The following is a 17,296-nucleotide window of genomic DNA, read 5'->3' on the forward strand; positions in this document are numbered from 1 at the left end:
ACTATTTCTCACCTGGACACCTATTCCAGCCAATCTTCTTACCCCACTCCTGCCTCCCCAGTCCACTCTCCAGGCAGCAGCCCAGTGGATGATTCCAGAACCAATTCTGCTCATATTATCTTCCCATTCAAACCCTGTGAAAGCTTTCCTATGCTATGAGGATGCAGATGAAGGTTCCTAAGAGAGCCTAAAAGGATCCAGCCATGCCCTGCTTTGCTGGCTTGTCTCATACAGTTCTCCTTCACCCATTAGTTCCTGATGCCCCATGAAAGTTCCTCTGTGTCCCACGCTCCCTCTGACCACACCTCCCCCTTCTTCCTTCACCTACTCAGTCTATTGGATCAAGATTCCAAAGTCACTTCTCCAGGGTCCCAGGCTTCCCAGATCCCTGTGTCAAGGCTCCCAACTAAAGCAACACGTGTCTTTTCTTCTTAGCTTTCAGCATAGGCCATAGTTTCACATTTGTCTGTGCCATCACTTAATTAAAGTTTGCCTCTCCCACTAGATTCTAAGCTCCATGAGTTGCAGGGCCTCTGTGGGTTATCATGAATGATCACATCCCTGGAGCCTAGCACAGGGCCTGGCACATTAACCTTTGCTGAAAGGATGAGATACACGGAGATGGTCTTATGGATTAAATTAAAGCCAACAGTGGTCCTTGAACTTGGAGACAAGGCTTTTCAGGACCAGAGGAGTGCCTTCCATTCCCTGTTGTTGGTGTGCCTTCATTCATTCATTTTTTTACTTCACTAGTCTTTCCTGAGTATCCACTATGTGCCTGGTGCGTATTGGCACTGTGGGTGTTTCAGACAAGACAGACCTGGCCATGGCTTTGCAGTGTCCTCTGTCTGGCAATAAAGACGTACATGAACCAAGTAACAACTGCCCAATGAGGACTGTGAAAGGGGCACTGCTGACATGCAGATGGCTGGTGTGTCTCTGAGGCCAGGGGAAGGGCACCATCTCAATCTGCCCTCCATGCCACTGTGTCTTCCCAGACTTAAGTACCCAGGAAGTAGGAGTTAGATTTCTTTGAGCAAAGACTGGGAGGCATAGCATAAAAGATTAGTTAACCCAGATGTCATCAATTTGTAGAAATGGCACCATTCCCAAGATGTTATTTGGCATTTATATTGCATTCCCTAAATGGATTTCCATAAGTTTGTTTTAAGAATGCCTTGAACCTGGAGAAATAGAGAACACTAGCTTTTGACCTTATTTGATTTAAAAAAAAAATCAATGGCATGGCGACAGATGAGTAACTGGTACAACCGGAAATAAAGCTTTAAATTAAATTAAGTCAGTAGAGCCATCATCTGTGGCTACTTGCTGCCTACAGATTCTGTGCCGAGATTCTGGGGATACTAAGATAAGGAAAACAAAGGGAGGTTAAGGAAAGCTGCAGAAGAAAGGCAATACTTGAACTGGGACTTGAAGTAGGAGTTATCCTGGCAAACAAAGGGTGGGTGGATGAGGAGGGAACCACTGGATAAATGTGAAGGTAGCAGGAAGAGGGATGGTAAGAGTGTAAGAATGACAGAAGACATATGGTGTGACATGAGGTTGGGGTTTGTGAACATGTGTGAAGACGATGCCCAGAGAGTGGAATTTCCCCTCTATGGACATTTGCAAATAATGAGACTTCCTAAAGTGTGAGAAAGAGGGGGCCAGATCTCTAATCCTCTTCTGGTGGCCCCATAACATGAGGTTGCTTACAGTAAAAATTAATTAATCTTCCCCAGGAGAGGGAACATAATTTGTAAGCATCAAACTTAGCGCATCCACAAAAGTATATGTTTTCTTCTCCACTGATACCAGAAATCCTTAAAAATCCCCCAACTGTTACTGTAAAGTCTTCTTAGGCACTGAGCATGTTAAACTGTGCTTGGAAGGTTCCCACATCTTCCCAACCAGGGTCATCTGGATTTAACAGTGAACAACTTAGAAGAGGGGCTAAGATGCTGAAGGACTAATTAAGTCCCAATTGGGTTTCTGACATGGGTTTCTAACAGTGAGTTCGTGAGTTATTTTTAAGTACTCCCAGAGGAAGGCAAACAGAATAAAAGCTTCATCATTAAGTATCTTTCCAGTAAATGGAATCTCCTGGTTAGTTTAAAGAGAGTCCTATTAACTAAGAGAATCACTTATGTAAATAATGGCTGGTGAAGGGGAAAAGGTCTAACATATATTGAGCTCATACTGTGGCCAGGTATTTTATATCCCTTAATCCAGCGGTTCTCAACCTCTGGGTCGCGACCCCTTTGGCGGTCGAATGACCCTTTCACAGGGGTCGCCTAAGACCATCCTGCATATCAGATATTTACATTACAATTCATAACAGTAGCAACATTACAGTTATGAAGTAGCAAGGGAAATAATTTTATGGTTGGGTCACAACATGAGGAACTGTGTTTAAAGGGCCAGAAGGTTGAGAACCACTGCCTTAATCCCAGCAGAAATTCTTTGAACTATTATGCAGATGAGGAAATACAGTAAAGGGTTAAATCTATTGCCCAAGACCACACAACTAGTTTGTAGCAGAGCAGGGATTTGAACCCATATTCAAATCCTGTATAATAAAAGGCTAATATGCAACCTGTCCCCTCGACCTGACAACCACCTGTGGTTCCTCCCCGGCCTCCCCATCCCCCCCTCCCCCCATTGGCCCAGCCAATTGGCCCCGATTGGGGCAGGCTGGCCGGACCCGACCCGTGCACAAACTCATGCACCGGGCCTCTGGCACCAATTATAAGAGTGATTAAACATACAGACAAAGGAGTCCTATAGTCTGGGCTATAGGACTGTATCACTCAATACCATGTGAGGCTGGGTTAGCTGTTCAGCCTCGAAGCTGGAGCTTCCTCATCGGGAATGTGGGATCATAACAGTTCCTGCCTCAGAGGCATGGTGACACGTCACGTCACATTCAAGGAGGGTGTGTGCAAAGCACTCTGCACTGAGCCTGACCCCTAGAAGCCACCAGTGCAGCTCATTTCCCACTGCAGCAGTGATGGAAAGGTCTCACAGTTAATCCAGGAGACATCCAACTCCGCTCCAAACAGCCAGGTACTAAGAGACAAAGCTGTGCTCTCCTTGGCACTTCTGCCACTGGCCACATCAAATGGCACTGATGGGGTGGTTCAGAAGTCACGGTCTTGTCCATTGAGGCAACTTGAGATGCATTTTGTCTTTGCTTAGGTCCGTTTTTCTCTACCTTGGCCCTCTTGATATTTGGAGCTGAATAACTCTTGTTGTGGGGGCTGTCCTGGGCACTTTAGGGTGTTAAGCAGCATCCCTGGCTTCTACCCATTAGATTCCAGTAGCACCCCCATAACTGTGACAACCAAATGTCTGCAGACATTGCAGAATATACCCTGAGGGCCTAACCTCCTTCTCTAGTCTCCCCCCAACCCCTACACACAATTAACAACCACTGCCTTCGGTGAAAATTAACAGTGATTTATGAAACTGAAGACCAAGCTAGAGGCTCCTAGGATTCAAAGAGGGAGATCTCCCTTTCTCTAATAGCTCACAACACTTGCTAAATAGAGATGAATTTTCACTAGGGAACCAAGGCAGGGCAATCAACAAATTACCATAGCCAGTTAGTTCATCAAACTCCTGCTACCAATCTACAACGTTTTGTAGATTGTTAATTTCCCATTAAAGGAGCCATGTCATTTAATAAGCATTCCATCATTTGGCTCCATAAGGTGGAATGAAAGCATGAGCACCCAGTAAGGTTCTTTCCTACATTTTTAATGAGGACTGACAGCTATGCTCACTCACTCAACATTTATCGAGTGCCTGCTATTATGAAATGTCACATATTAAGTCTCTAACAGTGTCAGGAAAAGATTGAAGTCTTTTATGCAGGCCAAATGGCCTCATGGAAGGAATATTAATAAATTAAATGGACCTATAGTTATTGAAAACCAAGCCACAAGCTAGGCTCTTGGTAGAATGTGCTGAAAGAAATGGATATTGTTCCTGTACTTTTGTAGCTTACAATAAAGCAGTGGTTCTCAAAGTGGGGCCCTTGGACTGGCAGTGTCAGTATCACCTGGTATAATAGAATGAACTGTGCCTCTCCCCCACCCCCTCAAAGAAATATTGAAGTCTTCACTCCCAAGACTTTAGTGACTTTATTTATAGAGATAAACGAGATAAAATGAGGTCATTAGAGTGAGCCCTGATCCACTCTGACTGGTGTCCTTATGCAAAGGGGAAATTGGGACACAGAGACAGATAGTCACATAGAGGGAAGACTATGTGAAGATACGCAGAGCAAGTGCCATGTGAGGACAGAGGACTGGAGTTCCTTCACAAGCCAAGGAACACCAGGGATCAGTGGAAACCACTAAAACAAGAAGAGGCAAGAAAGGGTCTTATACCGTCAGAGCGAGTCAGCTCTGATAATACCTTGACTTCGGACTTCTAGCCACCAGAGCTGTGAGAGAATGCATTCCTGTTGCTTTAAGTCACCTAATTTTTGGTACTATGTTATGGCAGCCCTTGGAAACTAATGCATCAGGGAACTTGGGACAAATGCAAATTCTTGGCCATCCCCACCCCAGATTTACTGACTCAGACGCTGTGCTATACAAGGTCTTCCAGCAATCTGTGTCTTATCCCCTGGGGATGCTGATGATGCCAGATTGTGAGACTACTGCCACAGAGCAGCAGTTCTGAACCCTGGCTGCATATTACATTGACTTGGGCAGCCTTAAAACAAAAACAAAACAGTATCTTAGAGATTCTGATAAGAATTCCAATAGGATGATTCTAATGTGCTACCTAGACTAGGAGTGGCTGGTCTAGAGCAAAGTCTCTCAAATATTAGTATGCATAGTTCATCAGGAATGGCATCATCCGGCGGCCTTGTGAAAATGGAGATTATGATTCAGTAAGACTAATACGGGGCCCGAGACTGCATTTCTAATGGTCCATGGCCTGCATGTTAAGAAGCAAGGGTCATGTAGTACTATTACTAATAAAGTTAATAGTAGTAACAGCTAATATTTATTGAGTATCTTCCAAATGCCAGCCTGTGCTAGAGAATGGGATACAATGACAGGTGAGAGAGACATGGCCTCTGCCTTGTGAGGCCTGCACTCCATCTAGGGTTCATGCAATACTATACATGGGAAGGTATCTGATAAGGTAGAGCTAAGTCTTGTATTGGGTTGAGCAATATTAACTGCTGTAACAGATAAGCCAAATTTCTCAACAACTTAACAAATAAACATTAATTTCTTCTGCTCAATGTCATGGGGAGTTTTGGGACCCAGTCCCCCCGTCTTGGACTATGCTATCATTTAGGCCTCTTGAGTGCTATCAATTCACCTGGGAGATGGGAAGAGGTTGAGGAGGCCTAAGAGTGGTCTAATGACTTCTACCAAATTCCCTTGTCTCTGTTGAATGGCCCTGCCTCACTTCAAGGAATGCTGGGAAACTAAATCTAACTCTATGGCCAGAGGAAAAGGGGATGGGTTTGGTGAACACTTGTTTCTATCATATGTCAAGATGAATCAGGTTGGTCAACTGAAGAAAGGGAAGGAGTGGTAAGAGTGACAGGTACCAACAATAAGTGTTTGGTAAAGGATTGCAAACTAACCAAATTTCCATAGTTTCTCTGGTTATTATTTTTCTTACAAGAACAATTATGCTAACCCACCATATGCTTCAATAGTATGGCATGTTAAAATATTTTTAAGGAACTTGAAAACACATTTTTCCAAAGAAGCTATACAAATGGCCAGTAAACACATGAAAAGATGCTCCACATCACTAATCACTAGGGAAATGCAAATCAAAACCAGAATGAGATGCCACCTCATACCCATTACAATGCCTACTACCAAAGAAAATGAAACAAAACAAAACAAAAACAAGTGTTGGCAAGGATGTGAGGACATTGCCATCCTTGGACACTGTTAGTGGGAATGTAAAATGGTGCAGCTGCTTGGAAAACGGTATGGAGGTTGTTTAAAACATTAAAATTCGAATTACCGTATGATCCAGCAATTCCATTTCTGAGTATCCAGAAGAATAGAAAGCAGGGTCTTGAGGAGCTATTTGTACACCCATGTTCATAGCAGCATTATTCACAATAGCTAAAATGTGGAAGTGACCCCAGTGTCCACTTATGAATAAGTGGATAGCAAAATTTGATATATATCTACAATGGAATATTTATTATTCAGACTTAAAAAGAAGAACATTTTGCAATATGGTACAATATGATGGACCTTGAGGACATTATGCTTAGCAAAATAAGCCAATCATAAAAAGACAGATATTGTATGATTCCGTTTATATGAGGGACTTAGAGTAGTCAAAATCATAGAGACAGAAAGTAAAATGGTTGCCAGGGGCTGAGAGGAGAGGGGAATGTGGAATTATTTAATGAATACAGAGTTTCAATTTTATAAGACGAAAGGGTTACAGAGATGGATGTTTGAGATGGTTGCACAACAATGTACTCAATACCATTGAACTGTACACTTAAAATGGTTAAGATGGTGAATTTAATGTTATACATATCTTATCATGATAAACACATTTGAAAGAATGTCTATGGAAGAGTGCTGTCACCTTCCTAAAAATTCAACAGGCAGATGGGCTAGATGTATCCAGACTTGTCCCCATCATGCTTGGTCACTGGACATTAACACAGGCTAGAGATTGGAGCTCATGGCTAGGTTTTGAGTCTGAAACAAGGATGCCATATGTGTTGGGGAATAAGCAGGTGTAAGAATAAAGATGTCAGCCAGGAGATGCCAAGATGATGTCTGAATTTCTCCATAGTAGTCTCTATAGACACCTTCACCAAATAAATTAGTGTCATGGTTTGACAATAACATAAAATATTTTAAGTAGCTCTTGTCCAGGACAAGCCACCTAAATACCAGAAAGGTTCAGAACCAAGAGAACTGTATCTGAGGTCAAAGAATAAGTTGCAGAGACAGAGATGAATCATGGGTAGAGTGTCTGAAAACTGTATGGACAATGCCCGGATCACACAAAAATTCTCTTTGATATTCCTAACAAATAATGGCTAGCTTTTAACTGCCTGACCCTTTTCAGATGTTGAGCTGACATCTTTTTCTCTGGATCCACCCCTCTCTGGGGCCACAGAGAGAACAAGTTTAACCTAGCTGCATCACCCTGGCCAACGACTTCACCTTTCCACGCAGCAGCTTCATCATTCATAAAATGAGGATAATTCTAGCACCTTCTGCATGGAGCTCTTGATAGAAAGAAATGAGTACCTGACACACACAATGCTCTCAAAATAAGAACTAGGATTATCAATATTACTGTTAATAGTAATATTAACAGTATTACTCCTTTTCAAAACGGCTCTCATGGCTTCTCCCCTGTTGGATTTCCCTACTTTTAATTCTTCAGCTTTTCCTTCTCTTAGAATTTTAAGCCTTTCAATTTCATCTGGACTATCACTTCCCCAATTGTGTTCTAAGGATACTAGATCCTCAAGATATTCGTAGGAGTTCCCTGAAAAACAAAGTTTGGGAAACACTTTGTATGCCAGATGCCTCCCTTGAAGTTTACAATGTATGTTGTTATAATAAAGGTTCTGAAAAGTTCTCAGTACAGAGACCTGTTCACATGGGCTCCAGTGTGTGCCCAGTTAGTGGAAATGTCAGTTGGCATGGTATTTGTGATGGGCAAACAGTTATAATTTAATATAATTTTTAATAAAATCATATACAGTCTTTAGCCAGCAGTTCACTTCTAGGTATCTGGAAATGTTTGCACATGCATCATTCCAGTTTAATTTGCCTGTGAACACACATTACACTTTCCAACTGGACAAGGACCTCTTCCTGCCTTGCCTCACCTGGCAATATGATAACTGTGCTTTTCTTTCTGTGCCTGTATCCAAATAAGTGATAAAAACAATCACAGGATGGCACCTTAACCCTAATCCACCAGTCTACACTTTTTCTCAATGGATCTCCCACCCTCTGCAACCCATCTGCCCATAAGGCTGTCCTGTTATCTGAGAATTGCATTCCTTTTTCAAAATATTCTCTCAAGTTTCACTCCATAGTTGAGTGTTAATTTGAACTCAATTGCCTTGGTGAAATCTCATAAAAGTACTTTCGATTGAGACCATGTTTTTTTTTTCTTCTCCGCTACATCAACCGATTGTTGGTCTTAACTGGTCATTTCCATCTCAAGATTCTGATCGCTCATCTGTGGAGATGAATAGAGAGGGTAATGCCGAAGACTAATGTGAACTGAAATAAATTTGCGGTAAAATAACCTAAAGTTACCCAGAAGCAAACCCATTTGTGAATAATCCAAGCAGCAAGATCCAAAGCATCCCAAGTCCCCTCCTGATCTTTATAAATGATTTTCTCCTGAGCCACTTGGCACATTTCCACCAGAGCCTTCTGAATATGTACAGACACAGCAGGTAATTTCAGATTGCTGCAAGTGTCTGACAAAAACACAGTGCGTGCTCAACTTGGTTAGAAAACATCTTAATGACAAGCAAATCAATTTATAGAGGACATATTTTTATAGCACAGTAACATCAACATTTATTATTTGGGCCATAACTGGGAAAGAAAACAGACTTCTCCCATTTAGACAACAAAATTAAATTCCTAGGAAGGCAATCGAGAAATAGGCTCAATTTTGAATATAGTTATAGTGTAAAATAATACTCTTTTAGAAATATGGTGGAAAACACTGGAAGAATTATTTAATGGCCTGATCAGATATTCCCAAGATATAATTTTGGAGTACAATCTCTTCCATAGACTAAAATTTGATATTATAAAATGCAAGGTAATCTCTCTCCTATATATTTATTTTTTCCCTGTAGAATGCCACTATGTTAGGTAATAGTTATATGTAGCTATTATTTGCAACTCACATTTTTTACCCATAGAATTAATAATGACTCAGGTGCTTCTGTCTCAGAATTATAAAGATTCTGAAAAGTCCTACGATAATGAAAACTTATTAGGTTTGGCAGAGTGTGGGCAAATGGTTACTTTTCCTTTTATTCTCTGTCTCACTCATTCTAATTCCTAAGAATTAAACAATTATATAGCTACCAAATTCAGTTTCTAACGTTATATATTCAGGTCTCACTGATAAGGAAAACATTCAAATAAAATGTTCAATCTAAATAAAGTTATTTCATCTTTTACGCTGTAAAGTTCAACACAGGAATTGCCACTGCAGGAAATGTAGCAGGGAAAACTGACTTGTAGAGCTGGGACCATTTATTGTCTCAGTTGGTTTGGGAAAATCATGAAATTGCTGCTTGGTTTTAGTTACTTACTCAACAAACACCATGTACCTGGTATGTAGACAGAATACAATGGTGGGCCTTTTGAGACATGTCAGGTAAAATGCCTACTCTAAGTCTGTGCTATCTATCTATTTCAGTTTGATTTCAATTAAGTCATCACCTCTGCAGGTCATTCTTGTTACTTGAGTCCCTATAGCTGCCATTCCAAAGTGTTTGCATGCTCTTAAAATTCACATTTTCCCTCTTCAAAATCCCCTTTCTCAGCACATGAGCCAGGCTTCTGGTTTATTAAGAAGGCGAAGGGGCTGTGACATGAGTCACCTCCACTCCCCATCTCTCCATCTCAAATTCTACTTGCAACAGTCAGAAAATGTGGGTGTCACCCTTGCCACCTGTCCCTCCTTCGCCCCTCACATTCAACACATCACCACAGCCCTCAAAGCCGTACCCTTCTCTCCACCATCAGGCTAGGACATGTCACTACTCTCTATTATTTGAGCCAATGCAGTAGTGTCCTGGTTGTTTTTCTTACCTCCCTCTTCATCTCTTCTTAACACTAAAACCAGAGTGATATTTCCAAAATGCATCTTTGAATGTGTCTCTCAACCACTTAAAATACTTAAAAACTTTCCCATTTCCACAAAACCCATCAGACAAAACCCATCAGAGTCCAGTCCCTGCTGCTGCTGAGCTTACCGGCCTCATCTGCACCCAGGCTCCTATTCTCCATGTTCCATCCTGTGGGCCTTACTTCAGTCTTTCATACTCACCATACTCACACTGGCCACAGGACCTTTGCTCATACACCTCTCTTTTCCTAAAATGTTTTTCTACTCCTTCCTGCTCAGTTAACACCACCTTATCCTCTTGACTCACCACAAGTATCACTTCCGAAAGAAGGCCTGCCATTACTTCCTTGGTCAAGCCAATCCACCCACTACAGACTTTTTGGAAACAACGACCATCTCTCCCTTAACAGGTGTTACCTTGGTTGGTATGTTTATTTGACTAATGTTGGTCTTCCCTCCTAGACTGTAAGCTCCCTGAAGATAACACCTGTTTAATTTTTGCTCATTTTTCCCTCATAGCAAACAGCATAGTTTTGGCTCATGGTATATACTCAATATATATTTATGGAATGGATTTCTCAATGATTCGTAATGCCAAAGAGATCTATAGCTATTGAGGGATGTTTTTGAAAATGCTTTCCTGGTTTAATTTCTTTCACTGATCACTCTAAAGAGAGTTGAGCCAAAGCTAAAATGGTTGTTTTTATTTTTAGCTGCTCCAAACACTTCCTCTGCGCCAAGCCCTGCCCTTAAACTCTTTGTTTTCATTTACTCACTTAATCCTCATGGCACTCCAAGAGATAAACACTCTCATATGTCCATTGCATGGATGGGAAAATGGAGGCCTAGGTAGTAATTAACTTGTCCAGGTTCACACAGTTGGCTTACCATTATATTCCTAGCACCAGGCATAGTGCCTAGCACATGCTAAGAGCTCAACAAGTATTTGCAGAATCAATGAACAAACAGATAAATAGTAAAGCTGTTCTATCATAAGCCACTGATCCCTCAGTACTTTCTTTGAGTCTTCCCGCCTCTTTTGGTCCTTGCCGTCACACACTCATTTCTACCTTGGCCACTGCACAACAGATTTGTCACAACAGCTTCCGGGCTCTTCCCCCTGCATCTGCTATTCCCTCTCTCTACTTCATCCACTTAAAATGAGACTAGAATGACTTCTACAAGCCAGCCAGACCCATCCACCCACTTCCTGAGATTCTTTCCTGGCTTCTCATTATCTCTAGGACACTGACCCAAGTGCTTAATTTGGCCAAAAGTAACCATAGTGTCTTTTTCCAGACCCTGCCCTCTCCTACTCCTGTAGGTGCCAACCCCCTTCATCCTCTGGTCTCCTACCACTGGACCTTCAGGCCTGTGTTTGTGATGGACTGAATAATGACCCCAACAATATCCAGTTCCTAATCCCTAGGACTTGAGAATGTTATCGTAGGTGACAAAAGAGATTCTGCAGATGTGATGAACTTAAGGGCCTTGACCACATCTGCAATCCACAATGGCCATCTCTTCTTCATATTGTCTACAATATCCTCCTACTCATTGACATTTGTGCTTTAACAAATTTGTGTGAAGAGGAAATGCTCACTTACTGCTGGTGAAATTGTGGATTTAAAGCTCCAGTGGGGTGTGTATATGTAGCTGCTAATTCACATTTAAATAAATTCAACTTACTGAACACACATGCTCCCAGTAGCACTATTCACAATACCTCAAATGCAGAAACAGCCCAAACAACAAACAAATGAAGACACAACATACAATAGAATATTATTCAGGCATAAAAATGAATGGAGTGCTGATTCATGCCACAACATGGATGAATCTTTAAGACATTCCGCTAAGTGAAAGTCACAAAAGACCACATGGTATTTGATTCCACTTAAATGAAATATCCAAAATAGGCATATTCATAGAGATAAAAAGTAGATGAGTGGTAATCAGTGGTTGAAGAAGGGGTAGGGGGTGTAACTGCTTAATGGGTCTGGGTTTTTGGGGGAGATGGAAATGCTTTATAATAAGACAGAGGTGGAGGTTGCACAACATTGCCAATGCACTAAATGTCACTGGATTGTTTACTGTAAAGTGGTTATGTAAATTTTACTTTGATTAAAAAAAATTACACTAGCTTTCTTTTTTAACAGATAATCTAAGTAATACTTAAATTTTCATGTGCTCCACAGGTGAGGATGCAGTGTCCTCCACCATTCCTCCACCTTCTCATGCTGGGGTCTTTCTTTATACACATAAACTAGCGTCCCGGTGCATGAAATTCGTGCACATTAAAAGGGAATTAATTAGAGGAAATATTTTAATATTGCTATTTGCCCTTTCTCTATAATAGAAGTGTCAGAGATGAAAGAAAATTAGTAAAATGTATATGAAAATCTCCCTCCTGTCAGAGTCTGGGGTGTGCTGCGGGACCCAGAGTCAAGTCCCTGCCCACCTGCACGCACCTCAAAATCACGTGAGACCCAGACCCGGCCAGTGGGGGCCACAGTCTCAGGTCCCCCGGCCAGGCCTCAGGTCCCCCGACCCCGGCACAAGGGCGTGAGGGTGTAAAGGCATAAGGGCGTGAGGGCATGATAACCCTTTGCATATTAGCTCTTTATTATATAGGATTATTACGAATGTGGAGAAGCCTGCCAACTCTACCTAGAACTACCAAGTGAGAGGTGTGACCTTCTGTCTGTCTGCTTCAGGCAGGCGCCTGCCATCCACGCCGGAGGGGTGAAGGTGTGGAAGCCCCCCCCTCTCATCCCCGGGGAACACCTTGGGAATCAATATTTATCTGCAGCGTAGCAGTGAGGTTGGGAGCGGCGCTAGATGAAGATTTTCTGAACACGGTTCAATGCAATAAGCCCCGACCTACAGTGGAATATCACATGGAGGAGATGTTTCCTCTGCTCCCCCTTCTCCAGCATGGCTGCCTCCGCCACCATCTGTTGTTCTTTGGCACAAGGGCAAGCCGAGGCAGAGCTGGGTGTTCTGCTCTCCTCTCCCCAAAGACGAGCCAACACTGGGGCAGACGCTAATAGGAGCAGGCAGGATGGAACGATAATGAGGATACTGTTAGCAACGCCTGCTGCTCTTGCATACCGGCGACTGCAGTTAGCTCCTCTCACAGACAGCTCTGTCACCGTGCTCTGTGTTACATCAGCCGGTGGGTGAAGGCCTGGGAACTAACAAGCCATGCTGCTCAGACTCAGGAGAGACCACTGGCTGTCCCCGTGGCGCTGCTGGAATCCATCTGCTGGGCGCTGGCACAGTGCATGGCTGGCTACTAATGCCAGAGAGATTCCTGTCGCTTAATGAGACCAACCTCCACTGCAGGGAGAGAGGGAGAGGACTGCTCAAGCCCCACTGAGCTCAGATATTCTGGCAGATGATCAGTGAGACACTGTGAAGTCCCTGTGGCTGCCAGGCATTGTGTGAAGCGTGCGGAAACCGCGGTGGGTTATCCTGATGTGGAGAATGCAGAGCGCATAGTCCATCCGGGAAGACCAGTGGCCGTTCGTTCGCTCTGCGTCCTCCACATCTAGTCCCGGGACACAAAGCTCAAAAGTGGGTCTTTATTCGGAGGCCCTCCTCTGGGGATGACAAAGCGGCTTCCGGCAGTCAGGTGGAAATGTCATCCAAACGTTAAAGGAAGAGTCTAATATGAGAACCATAAAACTCAGCACGAGGTCGGCTTGCTGGTGGCTCCATAAATCCCAGCAATGGGGACCTGCTTTATAGTGCACTCAATTTGATGGTATTTCTCAACTGAGAGCTTCCCTGTCCTAAGCTTTAATTGAAAGCACTTAACCTATTGTAAATGATCATGGACAGCACTGAGGTGAACACCACAAAGTGCTCATTTCACATGTATCAACCTCTTCCTGGGCCAGCAGAACAGGCATGCAGAGCTATGGGTTGGAGGGAGGACAGATGATCTTCAGAGAACATTCCTCATGGCGGTTCCTCTATATCCATGCCCCCTGCTTGTACCTTCAGGGAAGCCAGTACTCTTTCTCACCCCCTAAAAATGACCTTCTTGATCAGCCCTTTGCTCCCCTACTTAGTAGCACTATATTGTCAACATTCTCTTTATAAGTGATTTAGTAATATTATCTTATTATAAATGCAAGATGAAAATAACAGAAATCTAAGAAATATATTAGCTATAGCTCCATGTTTCATTTATTGATGTTCCTTTTACTCTATTTTCAATAATATGCATATTCAGTTTTTCTTATATATGGCCATTTTATAGATAAGTTTTTAGTTTTCAGCATTATATTATAACTCCCCCCCCCCTTTTCTGAATCTCCATCTTCGTTTATGCTCAAAGATAACACTAGAGAATATTACCCATGTCTTTTACTATCCTCACAGAATCCTACAAAAACATCTACAGGGAATTTTTATGATTTAATAAAAAATGGCATGTGTATTTCTCAGCTCAAGCCATATACATTCCTCTGAGCCAGTAAATCGGAGACATTAACAGTTATTTTTAAAAGCCACACAATATTTCATAGAATGGATGTAGCATCGCATACTAGGGACAGACATTTAACCTTTCCTTCTATTGTTTTTGCACTTACAGAAAACAATGCTTCAGCAAACATCCTTGTACATTTATCTTCAAGTACTGAGGTTTTATTATTTTTTTGGAAAGCTTTCCAGAAGGACAACTGCTGTGTAAAAGGCAATATCTGTTAATAATTTAAACATATGGCCAGATTTGCTTGTAAGTGGCAGAGCTAGGATCAAATTGAGATTCCAGAGTCTGTACTAATACTGTGCTTCTCTCTAACCTAAGAGACGTCCAGCAATGGTTGAACTTTTCAGGGCAGGGCGCTTGCCTACATGTGTGATGTTGAAATAAAGGTGGAGGGATTCATGGCAGGGAGTCTGGATGGATGACCTCCATCTGACATTTACATATTCCCGAAAATGAATCCACTGCATTTCAGTCAGGTGGGCAGAGCAATTTAGATATAACTACCCCTTTAGTAATTGAGCGTGACCACTCTTGGGACATTTCTCAAGGTGACTCCTGCTAATTAAACACTCACACAGCCATGATTCCTCAACCACAGTGAGTAACAAAGAAAAGCAACTCGGAGAAACTTGCATTGAGCAGTTTCTATCGGATGAACCTTAAATGGACTATTTAGAAATAGGAGTGAAAACAATAGTGTATCCAGCACAGTAATTTTTTTCAATGAGTAATATTTTTAATATTGTTCAATACAATTATATATAGACATTAGTTGTAGCATCTAGAAATAGATGACCTTATATTTATGCAGTAATTCCCCCTTTGAAACAAGACTATGCCATATATATATATTATCTTCTCAGACCCCATTGGGGGCTCTTAGTTTTCCAGCATCTGAGAATGAGCCTCATAGGAGCTGATGTTTCAGAATAAACCCCACAGAAGGGTAACAAGCCCATTCAGGTGGCCCAACTGCAATAGAAGAAGACATTTCCCTAAGGAAAAGACATCAATGGGAAAATTGTTTCATGTTTGCATTTTTAATTTTGCAATTTAAAATCTCTCTAAAAACAATTTCCCCTTTAAAGTGTGATTAACCAAAATCTCCTCATCTTTATTATGGCAAATAGCTAGTTATAGTATTTCTTTTGGAATAACAGCAGGAGCATTATTTAGATTTAAGGGCGAAGGCATGCACGAAACTGTTATTAAAACTGAATACGTTTAGTTATCACAGCTATTAAAAGGATTATTAAGGAGTGTGTATAAGTTTGGGGTATGTAGATGAAGCTGAATATGTGTATTGTGTGGTGAGGAGCATGCTTATAGCTTATTGTGTACGTTTTTGATTAAATGTTCTGCAGGGACCTGCAGTGTCTAGGCTCAGCATTCTCAGTAAAGTACCTGTAGGCCCTTGGGTAAGTCACCAAAACCATCCAAGGGAAGAACATGAAGATTTCTTCCGGTTCTAATCTTGTTTGAGGTTTTGTTGGTACTTAAATAATAAGTTAATATTAAAGTACTAGTGAGAAAATAAAGCTTGTTTGCATGTTGCAGTCTGGTGCCGATACCTGTGATCTCAAAGGGATTTAACTTGGTGGGACATTTTCAGCCTAATGATAACAGTGACAGTAAGAGCAGCTAGTATTTACAGGGGTGCTCATTGGTGCCAAGCCCTCCCTGGGTGTTGTCTCAGCATTTGCTTACGGGGTCCTCTCAGGTGTATTGATTATCCCTATCCATCAAGTGAGGAAACAGGCTCAGGTTGCCCAAGGTCACCTCTCTAATGCTATGGGTAGATGAAGTTTTTTAAAAAAATGACTGACTGTCTTCAATTGTTCTCATCCTGCCCTGCAATAAAGGCAATTAAGAAAACTCTCTTTGCCCCAAATTCCCACTCTGCTTTGAGACGATGATTATGGCCACCACAGAAATTTCATTGCCCCCCAAATTGGGACAAAGTGTTAAAGGAGAAACATGTGCTGGCTGGGGCTGGGGGAGTCGGAAGACATCTTCATGGCTCTAACCTAATTTACTGATTTTGTGTACTAAAGTGATCAGTCTCTGTGCCCTTGGTTTAATTACCTAACCTCTCTGAGCTGAATTAGGAAAGTAGGCATCAGGCTCTCCCTCCTGGGAGCACTCTTGTGTGTTTCCATTTCCCTTTCCCCTTCCCCTTCCCCCTCCCTGCCCCAGGCACATTATCATTGTTTTCCTCACTCCCAAGCTCAAGGGCCCTTCCTTTACCTCTATCACTTGTTTCCTAAGCCCATTTCTTCTAGGAATTACTTTTTCTACCTCTGTGATTTACCCAATAAATGTCCTCTTAAAAAAGGAAGAAAGGAAGGAAGGAAGGAAGGAAGGAAGGAAGGAAGGAAGGAAGGAAGGAAGGAAGGAAGGAAGATGGGCATCAAATCGTACCTCTTTACAGGGATGTCACAAGGATGAATTGAGTCAAGGCTCTTCCAGCTGTAAGATACTGAACAAGTGCTAGTCGTTACTGTTTGCCTCTGGTTTGGGGTTGAAATATCAGGAGGAAGGGGACAGAGAGTTGTGAGTATGTAGAGTAACAATAATAGCCAAGAATAATAGAGCACTTACTATGTGTTGGGCTAACTTCTAAGCATTTCACAGGTGTTAAGTTACTTAGTTCTCACAATATCCAGCAGAGGCGGATATCATCATCATCATCATCATCATCATCATCATCATCATCATCATCATCATTTTACCAGTACATGAAAGGATACCAATGCACAATTTAAATAACCTACCCAGCAGGTTGGCTGCAGGTTTGCTATTTGAACCAAGCTGTTTGCCCCCAGAGCTTCACTCTCACTCCAGTTCCACCATGTCACAGTTCCTCCCTGAGCAGTGAGAGTTTGAATGCCAAACAAGGAGGAGTAGAAGATATATGTGCCAATTCTC

At 42.1% G+C, this 17,296-nt stretch overlaps 1 protein-coding gene across 1 annotated transcript in view; it reads right to left on the bottom strand.

The window, feature by feature from the left end:
- The window catches only part of CDH13 (cadherin 13), a 1,022,278-nt gene that overhangs the window by 192,691 nt on the left and 812,291 nt on the right, over positions 1–17,296 (bottom strand). The window lies entirely within an intron of this gene.

Source organism: Myotis daubentonii, chromosome 15 (assembly GCF_963259705.1).
Source record: "Myotis daubentonii chromosome 15, mMyoDau2.1, whole genome shotgun sequence".
Taxonomy (NCBI): domain Eukaryota; kingdom Metazoa; phylum Chordata; class Mammalia; order Chiroptera; family Vespertilionidae; genus Myotis; species Myotis daubentonii.